The following is a 16,480-nucleotide window of genomic DNA, read 5'->3' on the forward strand; positions in this document are numbered from 1 at the left end:
ACCCGGGTTCGATCCCGACTACGGGTGCTGTCTGTGTGGAGTTTGTAAGTTCTCCCCATGGCCTGCGTGGGTTTTCTCCGAGATCTTCAGTTTCCTCCCACATTCCAAAGACGTACAGATTTGCAGGTTAATTGGCTTGGTATGAATGTAAAAATTGTCCCTAGTGTTAATGTGCGGGGATCGCTGGTCGGTGCGGACTCGGTGGGCCAAAGGGCCTGTTTCCGTGCTGTATCTCTAAACTAAACTAAACTAAAACATGAAAAAGTAAGGTGGTTCCCCTTGTCTTCCTGGTTGATTTTTAACTGTCCAGCAAGAAATTCTTAAATTATCAACTTAACAACACACTTTTTTTATGGAACTGCATAGAGTTTGAATAAAACAATAAATTTACATCAGTGTCTACATTTAATAACCCCTTGTGGTTGCAGAATAAAGTCCTTTTGACCTCCCTGAGGTTGAAGACAATGCACAAACAATGCAGGTTCCCTAATTTCTATTTTAAGTTGTGCACTTGAACATAGATCCAATGGGGTTGGTTTAGAAGAAGTTTAGTTTAGTTTAGTTTAGAGAAACAGCGCAGAAACAGGCCCTTCAGCCCACTGAGTCCGTACTGACTAGCGATCCCCTCACATTAACACTACACTACACACACTAGGGACAATTTTACTTTTATACCAAGCTAATTAACCGACCAACCTGCACGTCTTTGGAGTGTGGGAGGAAACCAAAGATCTCGGAGGAAACCCACTCAGGTCACGGGGAGAACGTACAAACTCAGACAAGCAGCCGTTTCAGTCAGGTTCAGACCCGGGTCTCTGGCGTTGTAGGGCAATAGCTCTACCACTATGCCATCGAGCTACACTATCTACATTAGCTGATGGGAAATATGACTGATTGAGTATAGAGATGGAAGCAATTTACCTTTTTTAGAAGAAGAAGGGTTTCGGCCCGAAACGTCGCCTATTTCCTTCGCTCCATAGATGCTGCTGCACCCGCTGAGTTTCCCCAGCAATTTTGTGTACCAGCAATTTACCTTTGTTTGCCAATGTAAATACCAAGCCAAGTATTGGCTGCTGGTTGTACTCTTCTTTCAAGCTCAAATCCAAATGAAACAAATCTACAGAATCACATTAACAAGGTTATATTTGTACATACAAGTGGTGTGAACTATCATGAACAAGTTTCCCCTAACCCCCTAAAAATGTGTTCAATAATTCTAGTTTGCAGATGTAGATGTGTTCAAAAAGTGGGTGGTATCACAGATAGTGAAGATGGTCAAAAATGCTGCAGGATCTTGATCGTTCTTGATCATGAAAACCACAGGCGGAGATTCACACTGGCGATCTCGGCGAGAGAACCCAGGCCTCCGCGATGTTGAAGTCAGCGCCGCTCGCAGCTGGACGCTCCACAACCACAGCTCCGCGATGTTGGAGTCGGCGGTCTCAGCACTCCGGAGCTTACTACATGGCGACCCGGGTAAGGCATCGCCCGCTCCGCGATGGTGCTTCAGCGCTGCGCCGCCGCCGAAGCTGGTTCTGGCCGGTTTCCGGCAGGAAATGCCGCTCCAGTCCATGAGGTAGGCCGCGAGGAGGAAACGAAGATGCGGCTCGGAGGAAAGCCGCATTTCCGACCAGGTAATGACTGAGAAAAACTGTTTCCCCTCCCCCACCCCCCCCCACCCCCCCACCCCCCACATAAAAGAACTAGAAGATCTCCAACAAAACTTCTTAACACACTAAAAATTAAAAAAAAGGGTGAAAGGACGGACTGTAGGCAGAGCAGCCGTACACAACGGCGCCCCCCCTCCAGCATTCCGCCATCTTGAGGTATGGAGATGTAAGGCAGCAACTCTAACTTTCCTCAACAGTGCCACTGTTCTTTATTATTTGCAATGGCCAATTCATCTTCCAATCTGCATGTCAAGATGTGGGAAGAAACTTGAGAAGCTCAAGAAAATCACGAGATGCACAAATTAGAAATTTCTTTCCTTCTCGAAATGCTATTCACATGGCTTTCTGCTAAACGCTGTGTAGTCAATTCAATTCCATTGAATTCACCAGAAGCAAATTTTATAAGGTTATAAATTTGGCCCATCAAGTCTACTCCGCCATTCTATCATGGCTGATCTATCTCTCCCTCCTAACCCCATTCACCTGATAACCCCTGACACCCGTACGAATCAAGAATCTGTCGATCTCTGCCCTAGAAATATCCACAGCCTTCTGTGGCAATAAATTCCACAGATTCACCACACTCTTACTAAAGAAATTCCTCCTCACCTCCTACCTGAAGGAACGTCCTTTCAGTCTGAGGCCTCTGGTACTAGACTCTCCCACTAGTGAAAACATCCTCTCCACATCCACTCTATCCACACCATTGGTACACAAAAATGCTGGAGAAACTCAGGGGGTGCAGCAGCATCTATGGAGCGAAGGATTAGGCAACGTTTCGGACCGAAACGTTGCCTAATCCTTCGCTCCATAGATGCTGCTGCACCCCCTGAGTTTCTCCAGCATTTTTGTGTACCTTCGATTTTCCAGCATCTGCAGTTCCTTCTTAAACACTATCCAAACCATTAACTATTCGGTTCCTCCCCACCCCCCCCCCCCCCCCCACCATCCTTCCAAACTCCAGCGAGTAGAGGCCCAGTGCCGTCAAAAGCTAACCGCATGTTAACCCACTCATTCCTGGGATCATTCTTGTGAAGCTCCTCTGGACCCTCTCCAGAGCCAGCACATCCTTCCTCAGAAATGGGGCCCAAAATTGCTCACAAATCTCCAAATGCGGTCTGACCTGAATCTTATAAGAGCCTCAGCATTACATCTCTTCATAACAAGAGGATTTCAGTATAGGAGTAAAGAGGTTCTTCTGCAGTTGTATATATGGCTCTGTTAAGACCACACCTGGAGTATTGCGTACAGTTTTGGTCTCCTAATTTGAGGAAGGACATCCTTGTGATTGAGGCAGTGCAGCATAGGTTCACGAGATTGATCCCTGGGATGTAGGAACTGTCATATGAGGAAAGATTGAAAAGACTAGGCTTGTATTCACTTGAGTTTAGAAGGATGAGGGGAGATCTTATAGAAAGATAAAATTATAAAAGGACTGGAGAAGCTAGATGCAGGAAAAATGTTCCCAATGTTGGGCGAGTCCAGAACCAGGGGCCACAGTCTTAGAATAAAGGGGAGGACATTTAAGACTGAGGTGAGAAAAATCTCTTTCACCCAGAGAGTTGTGAATTTATGGAATTCCCTGCCACAGATTCCATGCTAGCATTACCCTTGCCTTCCTTACTGCCGATTCGACTTGCAAATTTCAGCCAGAAAGTCGCCAAAAGTTGCTAATTGGGCAATCAATAAGCCACCGCCAGGGCGATGGCTGTGAACTTGTCAGCGTGGGCGTGTTAAAGGAAGGCAGTGCTGGGGAAGTTCAAACCGACCACAAGAGGCGGAGGAGGATGAGTGCTGATGTTGTAACAAACAACTGAGAATGATTCACTCCAGGGGTCAATGTGTCACCTAAACCCCAGGGAAGCAGAAACCAATCAGAGAGGGGTTTTCGGAGAAAGGGCAAGTGAATTAACCAAATTAATTCCGTGAAACTGTCAATTTATCATCTTCCATCTGCATTTCACCAGCCCACAAGAAAAGTTGTTTCTCTGTCTGAGCTGTAATAGCAGGTAAACAGACCCTTTGATCCAACTCGTCTACGCCGACCAAGTTGCCAAACCGAGTTAGTCTCACTAGCCTGAACATGGCACGTATCCCTCTATATCAAGTCAAGTCAAGTCAAGTCAGATTTATTCGTCACATACCCAAAAAGTGCAGTGAGATGAATTTGCCAGCAGCAGTACAATAAAAAAAGAACACACAATACACAATAAAAATTTAACACAAACATCCACCACAGCATTCATAGAAACATAGAAACATAGAAAATAAGTGCAGGAGGAGGCCATTCGGCCCTTCGAGCCAGCACCGCCATTCATTGTGATCATGGCTGATCGTCCCCTATCAATAACCCGTGCCTGCCTTCTCCCCATATCCCCTGACTCCACTAGCCCCTAGAGCTCTATCTAACTCTCTCTTAAATCCATCCAATGATTTGGCCTCCACTGCCCTCTGTGGCAGGGAATTCCACAAATTCACAACTTTCTCACCTTAGTCTTACATGACCTCCCCTTTATTCTTTATTCTAAGACTGTGGCCCCTGGTTCTGGACTCGCCCATCTAGCTTGTCCAGTCCTTTTATAATTTTATATGTTTCTACAAGATATCCCCTCATCCTTCTAAACTCCAGTGAATACAAGCCTAGTCTTTTCAATCTTTCCTCATATGACAGTCCCGCCATCCCAGGGATCAATCTCGTGAACCTACGCTGCACTGCCTCAATCACAAGGAAGTCCTTCCTCAAATTAAAAAAAATCACTGTGGCGGAAGGCACAAAAATTTGGCCAAACCTCCTCCATTCTCCCCTGTGGTCGGGACCACAACCCTCCGCAGTCGCCGCTGCGGGTGTCCAGATGTGCAGACAAGGTAAGTCCAGGTAAGTCCTGAATCGGTGCCTCCCCACCGGAGACCGCGGCTTCAAGATGGTGTAGGTCGCAGGCCGGCGGTCGAAGATCTAAAGTCCCCGCCGCTCCGCGGAAGAAGCACCGACAAGTGTCTTTTAAATGTCAGATTTATACCCGTCTCTATCTCGTGCTCTGGCACCTTGTCCCATAGAACATAGAACAGTACCGCACAGGAACAGATCATTGATGTGATCAACATCACTTCGCCCACAATAGTTCATGTGTAGGAAGGAACTGCAGGTGCTGGTTTGCATCGATGATAGACACAAAATGCAAATAAAAAAAATAAAAAATAAATTGCAAAGCTTCAAGAAGACAGCAGGGGACAGGACACCCGAACCCACGCACACACACACACACCCACGCACACACACACACACACACCCACGCACACACACACCCACGCGCACACACACACACCCACGCACACACACACCCACACCCACGCACACGCACACACACACACACGCCCACGCGCACACACACACACACCCACGCACACACCACACAACGCGCACACCACACACACGACCCACGCCACACACACACACGCCGCACACACACACACACCCCCTGCACACACACACCCCCGCGCACTACACACACACACCCCTGCGTCACACACATCACAAACCCCACCGCGCACACACACACCCCCACGCAACACCACACACACGCCACACACGCACACACCACCACCAACGTGCATCAACAGCACGACACACACACCCACGCACACACACACCCACGCGCACACACACACACCCACGCACACACACATCCACACCCACGCACACACACAACCACGCACACACACACCCACGCGCACACACACCCACACCCACGCACACCCACTCACACACACCCACGCACACACACACCCACGCACACACACACACACACAAACACCCACGCACACCCACGCACACACACACCCACGCACACACACACACACACACCCACGCACACACACACACCCACGCACGCACACACCCACTCACACACACACCCACTCACACACCCACACACACACACACCCACTCACTACACACACACACACACACTCACACACACACACACACACCCACGCACACTCACGCACACACACACCCACGCACACACACACCCACGCACTCACACACACACCCGCATACACACACACACACACACACACACACACACACACACACACACACACACACACACACACACACACACACACACACCGGCGTACACGCACACACACACACACACCCACGCAAGATATAAAAATATAAAAAGATATAAAAATATCTAAAGCCCCCTTCATGTGTTATAATAATTCTGTGTTTTCACCTGGTTATAAGATAATTTGCAAGAAGGAAAAGCGCTAAAGTGCCTGCTACAGTAAACAACCCATCTACGAGAAATTCTGTATAGAAACATAGAAAATAGCTGCAGGAGTGGACCATTCAGCCCTTTGAGCCATTCAATATGATCTTGGCTGATCATCAAACTCAGTGCCCCGTTCCTGCTTTTTCCCCACGTCCCTTGATTCCTTTAGCCCTAAGAGATAAATCTAACTCACACATGAAAACATCCAGTGAATTATTTGTATATGAGGAATAGATGAATCTTCATTCGTTGAGAAGTCTCCTAATGATCACTGTATTTGCTCTCTTAAATAAAGTCTTGATTGTCTAACCCAACCTTTTTGTTGTGATTTAAAGTTTCACTTCATCAGTGCTCTGTTGCCCCTTTAAAAAAGACCCAAATGCAACTATTAAATAACTTTTTTTTAGTTTAGTTTAAAGATACAGCGTGGAAACAGGCCTTTCGGCCCACCGGGTCCGCGCCGACCAGCGATCCCTGCACATTAACACTATCCTACACCCACTATGTACATTTTTTACATTTACCAAGCTAATTAACCTACAAACCTGGACGTCTTTGGAGACAATCATTGTAAATTTAGTACAATAATGGTTTTCAGAGTCCCTTGCAGGATATGAACTTCATCTGGTACATAGAATGTAGAACAGTACTGTACGACACAGGCCCTTCAGCCCACAATGTGTGTGCCAAACATGATGCCATGTTGAACTAATGCCTTCTTCCTCCATGTGATCCATAGCCCTCCATTCCCTGCATATCCATGTGCCTATCAAAAACACAATTATTATATCTGCCTCCACCACCACCCCTGGCAGTGGGTTCCAGGAACCCCCTGTGTAAATAGAAATCGCCCCAAATATCTCCTTTAAACTTTACCCCTCTCAGCTTAAGGTTATGTCCCCTAGTCTTTGACATTACCACCCTGGGAAAAAAAAGTTTCTGATGGTCTCACCTCCCTATGTGTTGTGTTGTGTACTATCAGGTCTAATTTAAGCTTCTAATTTAAAGAACTTCTGTTTTTTTTCACACTTGGCTGAGTTTGGTCGTTGACTTGCTGAAGTCTATAGCTCTCACTTCTCCATGAATCTGCTGATCGTGATTCATCTCCAGCAGAGCTGACTTGAAGACCCTAGATTCTATCATCAATAACAACCCCTTATCTCTTGCTTCCACAAACCTTTTTTTTTGTGTGAGCCCAACTTGTAAGAGAGCTAAGGACTTAAAATATACATGTTTTGCTTCAACCTTATTTCTATCTTATTTGTGTCATCACTCATCTTCTAATTAGGAAGCATTTCCTCTGGAACAGGATCGAAGGCTGTGGAGGCCAAGTCAATGGATATTTTTAATGCAGAGATAGATAAATTCTTGATTAGTGCGGGTTATGGGGAGAAGGCAGGAGAATGGGCTTAGGAGGGAGAGATAGATCAGCCATGATTGAAGAGCGGAGAAGACACTCTGGCAAATAGTTCCACAGATTCACCACCCTCTGGCTAAAGAAATTCCTCCCCATCTCCTTCCTAAAAGAAGGTCCTTTAATTCTGAGGCTATGACGTCTAGTCCTAGACTCTCCCACTAGTGGAAACATCCTCTCCACATCCACTCTATATGGTGCCTTTCACTATTCTGTACATTTCAATGAGGTTCCCCCTCATCCTTCTAAACTACAGTGAGTGCAGGCCCAGTGCCGACAAATGCTCATCATACGTTAACCTACTCATTCCTGGGATCATTCTTGTAAACCTCCTCTGGACCCTCTCCAGAGCCAGCATATCATTGCTGAGATAAGGTGCCCAAAATGGCTCACAATAGAAACATAGCAACATAGAAAATAGGCACAGGAGGAGGCCATTCGGCCCTTCGAGCCAGCACCGCCATTCATTGTGATCATGGCTGATCGTCCCCAATCAATAACTCGTGCCTGCCTTCTTCCCATATCCCTTAATTCCACTAGCCCCTAGAGCTCTATCTAACTACCTCTTAAATCCATCCAGTGATTTGGCCTCCACTGTCCTCTGTGGCAGGGAATTCCACAAATTCACAACTCTCTGGGTGAAAACGTTTTTTCTCACCTCACTCTTAAATGGCCTCCCTTTATTCTAAGACTGTGACCCAGGTCTGGACTCGCCCAACATTGAGAACACTTTTCCTGCAACTAGCTTGTCCAGTCCTTTTATAATTTTATATGTTTCTATAAGACCCCCCCTCATCTATCTAAACTCCAGTGAATACAAGCCTAGTCTTTTTAATCTTTCCTCATATGACATTCCCACCATCCCAGGGATCAATCTGGTGAACCTACGCTGCACTGCCTCGATCACAAGGATGTCCTTCCTCAAATTAGGAGACCAAAACTGTACACAATACTCCAGGTATGGTCTCACCAGAGCCCTATACAACTGCAGAAGAACCTCTTTACTCCTAATACTGAAATCCTCTTGTTATGAAATATTAGGAGGGAGAGATAGATCAATATTCCAAATGCAGCCTGACCAGCACCTTATAGAGCCTCACCCTTGCTTAACCCTGTACAACCTTAACCACAATCCTTCCACATCACTGAACCACACTGAACTGCACACTATTAAGCTTACTTTGCATACTTTGGCTTGTGGAATCTTGGTTTGGTTTACTGAGAATATCGGATCATTTGTTTGTTGTGTTGTGGTGTTCAATGTGGCTGTGAAGCTGCAGCAAGTAAGAATTTTATTTATAAGGCCCTGATGCGTATGACCATGCAACACTCTTGATATCACAGTGAAGCAGCAGTAGAGTTGCTGCCTTACAGCACCAGAGACCGGTGTTCAATCCTGACTACAGTTGCTGTCTGTAGGGAGTTTGTACTTTCTCCCAGTGACCACGTTGGTTTCCTGCAGGCGCTCCGGTTTCTTCCTACACTTCAAAGACAAACAAGTCTGTAGCTTAATTGGCTTCGGTAACAATAAAAATAAAAATGTCACTAGTGTAGCAGAGTGCTAATGTACGGGCTGATCGCGGGTCGTGACGGACTTGATGGGCAGAAGGGCCTGTTTCCAACATGGATACAACAGGTTTGGAGGGATATGGATCAAACGCGGGCAGGTGGGACTAGTGTAGCTGGGACATGTTGGTCGGTGTGGGCTAGTTGGGCTGAAGGGCCTGTTTCCTCACTGTAACACTCTATGACTTTCCACACTGGATCTCTAAAGTCCTGTATTCTCCTGCCAGCGATTCAAGATCACTCACCATCTGAGGCCATTAATAAAGTCTCTTGAAGTCGCAACCACACTGACTATTCTTTTGTGTTTGGTAGGAAAGTTGAAAAAAATGACAAAAATCCCAAATGTTTGAAGCCACGAAGCAGTCCTGAGATTTCTCACGGCTCCCGGGATTTGTTTGGCCACATTTTTTAAGTTGCTATTTTTACATGTGTTGGAACCTCAATCCACTTACAAAACGACTGAAACTTCAAGGTCATTCTGTTCTTAACCGTTTGCACGTCTGATGTTCGATTATCGGTGAGTATCTATATTTGGCATCGTTAATTGGGACTCATTATTGGCGGCGGTGACCATTTCACCGAACACTCGCACTCTGTCCGCCAAGGTTTTCTGGATTAATTCAATCATTTAAAATCAAAATTGGTCACTCTCGGCCTCCCCACTCTCACATGTGCCTGGATAAAAGATTTCCTCACCAACCGGCCCCAGACTGTGAGACTCGGCCCCCAACTCTCCTCCACTCGCAGGTTGAGTACCGGGTCCCCACAGGGCTCAGTGCCGACAAATGCTCATCATACGTTAACCTACTCATTCCTGGGATCATTCTTGTAAACCTCCTCTGGACCCTCTCCAGAGCCAGCATATCATTGCTGAGATAAGGTGCCCAAAATGGCTCACAATAGAAACATAGCAACATAGAAAATAGGCACAGGAGGAGGCCATTCGGCCCTTCGAGCCAGCACCGCCATTCATTGTGATCATGGCTGATCGTCCCCAATCAATAACTCGTGCCTGCCTTCTTCCCATATCCCTTAACTCCACTAGCCCCTAGAGCTCTATCTAACTACCTCTTAAATCCATCCAGTGATTTGGCCTCCACTGTCCTCTGTGGCAGGGAATTCCACAAATTCACAACTCTCTGGGTGAAAACGTTTTTTCTCACCTCACTCTTAAATGGCCTCCCTTTATTCTAAGACTGTGACCCAGGTCTGGACTCGCCCAACATTGAGAACACTTTTCCTGCAACTAGCTTGTCCAGTCCTTTTATAATTTTATATGTTTCTATAAGACCCCCCCTCATCTATCTAAACTCCAGTGAATACAAGCCTAGTCTTTTTAATCTTTCCTCATATGACATTCCCGCCATCCCAGGGATCAATCTGGTGAACCTACGCTGCACTGCCTCGATCACAAGGATGTCCTTCCTCAAATTAGGAGACCAAAACTGTACACAATACTCCAGGTATGGTCTCACCAGAGCCCTATACAACTGCAGAAGAACCTCTTTACTCCTAATACTGAAATCCTCTTGTTATGAAATATTAGGAGGGAGAGATAGATCAATATTCCAAATGCAGCCTGACCAGCACCTTATAGAGCCTCACCCTTGCTTAACCCTGTACAACCTTAACCACAGTCCTTCCACATCACTGAACCACACTGAACTGCACACTATTAAGCTTACTTTGCATACTTTGGCTTGTGGAATCTTGGTTTGGTTTACCGAGAATATCGGATCATTTGTTTGTTGTGTTGTGGTGTTCAATGTGGCTGTGAAGCTGCAGCAAGTAAGAATTTTATTTATAAGGCCCTGATGCGTATGACCATGCAACACTCTTGATATCACAGTGAAGCAGCAGTAGAGTTGCTGCCTTACAGCACCAGAGACCGGTGTTCAATCCTGACTACAGTTGCTGTCTGTAGGGAGTTTGTACTTTCTCCCAGTGACCACGTTGGTTTCCTGCAGGCGCTCCGGTTTCTTCCTACACTTCAAAGACAAACAAGTCTGTAGCTTAATTGGCTTCGGTAACAATAAAAATAAAAATGTCACTAGTGTAGCAGAGTGCTAATGTACGGGCTGATCGCGGGTCGTGACGGACTTGATGGGCAGAAGGGCCTGTTTCCAACATGGATACAACAGGTTTGGAGGGATATGGATCAAACGCGGGCAGGTGGGACTAGTGTAGCTGGGACATGTTGGCCGGTGTGGGCTAGTTGGGCTGAAGGGCCTGTTTCCTCACTGTAACACTCTATGACTTTCCACACTGGATCTCTAAAGTCCTGTATTCTCCTGCCGGCGATTCAAGATCACTCACCATCTGAGGCCTATTAATAAAGTCTCTTGAAGTCGCAACCACACTGACTATTCTTTTGTGTTTGGTAGGAAAGTTGAAAAAAATGACAAAAATCCCAAATGTTTGAAGCCACGAAGCAGTCCTGAGATTTCTCACGGCTCCCGGGATTTGTTTGGCCACATTTTTTAAGTTGCTATTTTTACATGTGTTGGAACCTCAATCCACTTACAAAACGACTGAAACTTCAAGGTCATTCTGTTCTTAACCGTTTGCACGTCTGATGTTCGATTATCGGTGAGTATCTATATTTGGCGTCGTTAATTGGGACTCATTATTGGCGGTGGTGACCATTTCACCGAACACTCGCACTCTGTCCGCCAAGGTTTGCTGGATTAATTCAATCATTTTAAATCAAAATTGGTCACTCTCAGCCTCCCCACTCTCACATGTGCCTGGATAAAAGATTTCCTCACCAACCGGCCCCAGACTGTGAGACTCGGCCCCCAACTCTCCTCCACTCGCAGGTTGAGTACCGGGTCCCCACAGGGCTCAGTGCCGACAAATGCTCATCATACGTTAACCTACTCATTCCTGGGATCATTCTTGTAAACCTCCTCTGGACCCTCTCCAGAGCCAGCATATCATTGCTGAGATAAGGTGCCCAAAATGGCTCACAATAGAAACATAGAAACATAGAAAATAGGTACAGGAGGAGGCCATTCGGCCCTTCGAGCCAGCACCGCCATTCATTGTGATCATGGCTGATCGTCCCCAATCAATAACTCGTGCCTGCCTTCTTCCCATATCCCTTAATTCCACTAGCCCCTAGAGCTCTATCTAACTACCTCTTAAATCCATCCAGTGATTTGGCCTCCACTGTCCTCTGTGGCAGGGAATTCCACAAATTCACAACTCTCTGGGTGAAAACGTTTTATCTCACCTCACTCTTAAATGGCCTCCCTTTATTCTAAGACTGTGGCCCCTGGGTCTGGACTCACCCAACATTGAGAACACTTTTCCTGCAACTAGCTTGTCCAGTCCTTTTATAATTTTATATGTTTCTATAAGACCCCCCCTCATCTATCTAAACTCCAGTGAATACAAGCCTAGTCTTTTTAATCTTTCCTCATATGACAGTCCCGCCATCCCAGGGATCAATCTGGTGAACCTACGCTTCACTGCCTCGATCACAAGGATGTCCTTCCTCAAATTAGGAGACCAAAACTGTACACAATACTCCAGGTATGGTCTCACCAGAGCCCTATACAACTGCAGAAGAACCTCTTTACTCCTAATACTGAAATCCTCTTGTTATGAAATATTAGGAGGGAGAGATAGACATAGAAACATAGAAACATAGATCAATATTCCAAATGCAGCCTGACCAGCACCTTATAGAGTCTCACCCTTGCTTAAACCTGTACAACCTTAACCACAGTCCTTCCACATCACTGAACCACACTGAACTGCACACTATTAAGCTTACTTTGCATACTTTGGCTTGTGGAATCTTGGTTTGGTTTACTGAGAATATCGGATCATTTGTTTGTTGTGTTGTGGTGTTCAATGTGGCTGTGAAGCTGCAGCAAGTAAGAATTTTATTTATAAGGCCCTGATGCGTATGACCATGCAACACTCTTGATATCACAGTGAAGCAGCAGTAGAGTTGCTGCCTTACAGCACCAGAGACCGGTGTTCAATCCTGACTACAGTTGCTGTCTGTAGGGAGTTTGTACTTTCTCCCAGTGACCACGTTGTTTTCCTGCAGGCGCTCCGGTTTCTTCCTACACTTCAAAGACAAACAAGTCTGTAGCTTAATTGGCTTCGATAACAATAAAAATTAAAATGTCATTAGTGTAGCAGAGTGCTAATGTACGGGCTGATCGCGGGTCGTGACGGACTTGATGGGCAGAAGGGCCTGTTTCCAACATGGATACAACAGGTTTGGAGGGCTATGGATCAAACGCGGGCAGGTGGGACTAGTGTAGCTGGGACATGTTGGCCGGTGTGGGCTAGTTGGGCTGAAGGGCCTGTTTCCTCACTGTAACACTCTATGACTTTTCACACTGGATCTCTAAAGTCCTGTATTCTCCTGCCGGCGATTCAAGATCACTCACCATCTGAGGCCAATTAATAAAGTCTCTTGAAGTCGCAACCACACTGACTATTCTTTTGTGTTTGGTAGGAAAGTTGAAAAAAATGACAAAAATCCCAAATGTTTGAAGCCACGAAACAGTCCTGAGATTTCTCACGGCTCCCGGGATTTGTTTGGCCACATTTTTTAAGTTGCTATTTTTACATGTGTTGGAACCTCAATTCACTTACAAAACGACTGAAACTTCAAGGTCATTCTGTTCTTAACCGTTTGCACGTCTGATGTTCGATTATCGGTGAGTATCTATATTTGGCGTCGTTAATTGGGACTCATTATTGGCGGTGGTGACCATTTCACCGAACACTCGCACTCTGTCCGCCAAGGTTTGCTGGATTAATTCAATCATTTAAAATCAAAATTGGTCACTCTCGGCCTCCCCACTCTCACATGTGCCTGGATAAAAGATTTCCTCACCAACCGGCCCCAGACTGTGAGACTCGGCCCCCACCTCTCCTCCACTCGCAGGTTGAGTACCGGGCCACCACAGGGCTGTGTGCTAAGCCCCCTCCTATACTGTCTCTACACCTACGACTGTAGTCCGGCCCACAACAACAACCGCATCGTCAAATTTGCTGACGACACTACTGTAGTCGGACTTATTTCAAAGGGAGACGAGGCAGCCTACAGAGAGGTAGTCCTGAAGTTGACAGCCTGGTGCTCAGAAAACAATCTGGCTCTGAACACCAGGAAAACAAAAGAGCTCATTGTCGACTTCAGGAGGCACAGCACCGACTTAGTCCCCCTACATATCAACGGCGAGTGTGTGGAGAGGGTCAACACCTTCCGGTTTCTCGGCGTCCTTATCTCTGCTGACATCTCCTGGACAGACAACACGACAGCGGTCATCAAGAAGGCTCAGCAGTGGCTGCACTTCCTGAGGGTTCTCAGGAAGCACAACCTGGACTCCAACCTGCTGCTGACCTTCTACCGCTCGTCCATCGAGAGCCTGCTGACATACTGCATTACAGCATGGTACGGCAGCTGCACCATGGCAGACAGGGAGAGGCTTCAGAGGGTAACTAGGACAGCACAGAAGATCATTGGTTGCCCTCTCCCCTCCCAGATGGATATTTACACATCCCGTTGCCTTAGCAGGGCAAAGAATATCATCAAGGACAGCTCCCATCCTGCGTTTGGACTGTTTGACCTGCTGCCCTCTGGAAGGCGCTATAGGTGCATCAAAACTAGGACAAATAGACTCAGGAACAGTTGTTTTCCGAAAGTCATAACTACTCTTAACTCACCCATGCACTGACTTCACAGCCCAACCCCAGGACTTCCATCTACTCCATCCACGTACTGAAATTTGGAACTGTAATGTGTATTGTAATTGTAATTTTTAATATTTTTTAAATAATTTTTAATATTTTAATATAACTTTAAAAATCTGCCTAAGAATACTACCTATTCATCCTTCACCATTTTGCCTTTATAGATATGTATACAGCGCCGCAGAATTGTGCACCTATCCCCCCCCCCCCCACCTTGTTTTGTTTTCTGTTTCTTGTTTTTTGTACTAAATGATATGTATGCACTGAGTACGAGCTGCTTTTAATCTCATTGTACGTATAGTGACAATAAATGGCATATCTATATCTATCTTAACTCCCCTTCCCCAGCCAAGTCGACCTTCCTGCCCCCCTAGATAGAAACAAAATGCTGGAGTAACTCAGCGGGACAGGCAGCATCCCAGGATAGAAGGAAATTATGACGTTTCGGGTTGAGACCCTTCTTCAGACCGTCAGTCTGAAGAAATTCTTCAAACTTCACACTTTATGCCCCCCTTCCGCTTTCCCCTCCCATGTACACTCATAGAAACATAGAAACATAGAAAATAGGTGCAGGAGGAGGCCATTTGGCCCTTCGAGCCAGCACCGCCATTCATTGTGATCATGGCTGATCGTCCCCTATCAATAACCCGTGCCTGCCTTCTCCCCATATCCCTTGACTCCACTAGCCCCTAGAGCTTTATCTAACTCTCTCTTAAATCCATCCAGTGATTTGGCCTCCACTGCCCTCTGTGGCAGGGAATTCCACAAATTCACAACTGTGAGTGAAAAAGATTTTTCTCACCTCAGTCTTAAATGACCTCCCCTTTATTCTAAGAATTTATTCTCCTTTATTCTCATTTAGTTTAGTTTCGATTAGAGATACAGCATGGAAGCAGGCCCTTCAGCCCATCCAGTCCACGCCGACCACCGATCATATACTAGTTCTCCACACTCCCGACACACAAGGGGCAATTCTACAGTGGCCAATTAACGCACAAACCCGCACGTCTTTGGGAAGCGCGAGGAGAACCGGAACAGCCGGAGAAAACCTACATGATAACAAGGGCAACTAACTGAACTGAAGGGCAGCACAGTGCCGTAGTGGTAGAGCTGCTTCCTTACAGCGCCAGAGACTCGGGTTCGATCCTGACTACGGGAGCTGTCTGTACGAAGTTTATACGTTTTCCCCGGGAACTCCGGTTCCCTTCCACATTCTGAAAACATACAGGTTCGCAAGCGAATTGGCTTGGTAAAATTGTAAATTGTCCCTAGTGTGTGTAGGATGGTGTTAAATTGCGTGGATCACTAGTCGACACGGACTCGTTGGGCCGAAGAGCCTGTTTCTGTGCTGTAACTCTTAGCTATACTAAACTAAACAAATCTGATTTAACAAGTTTGTTTCAGGTTATAGTGGGCTAGTGGAATCAAGGGATATGGGGAGAAGGCAGGCACGGGTTATTGATAGGGGACGATCAGCCATGATAACAATGAATGGCCTCCTCCTGCACCTATTTTCTATGTTTCTATGCTTCTATGTTTCTATACTTGGCTCTTTGATTCAGGATTCAACCAAAACATTCATTTATGGTGCTATTGTAAATATTTTTGGATGCTCTATTCCTTGACATAACAATCTGGTATGCAAGATAAAATGCAACATTCTGTTTTTTTTAATGCTCTGACCGAACTTGTTCGACCCTCAAACCTTTCACATAAGACATGCCTAAAAATGGCATGAAAATTGCAAGGACTAATTTTTTGTTGAGATAAGCACTGATTATTTGTTTAACTTAACTTTTGGAGTCAACGTGTCACACGGCACAGATGCAGGC

The sequence above is a fragment of the Amblyraja radiata genome, chromosome 6 (genome assembly GCF_010909765.2).
Source record: "Amblyraja radiata isolate CabotCenter1 chromosome 6, sAmbRad1.1.pri, whole genome shotgun sequence".
In the NCBI taxonomy this organism is placed as follows: domain Eukaryota; kingdom Metazoa; phylum Chordata; class Chondrichthyes; order Rajiformes; family Rajidae; genus Amblyraja; species Amblyraja radiata.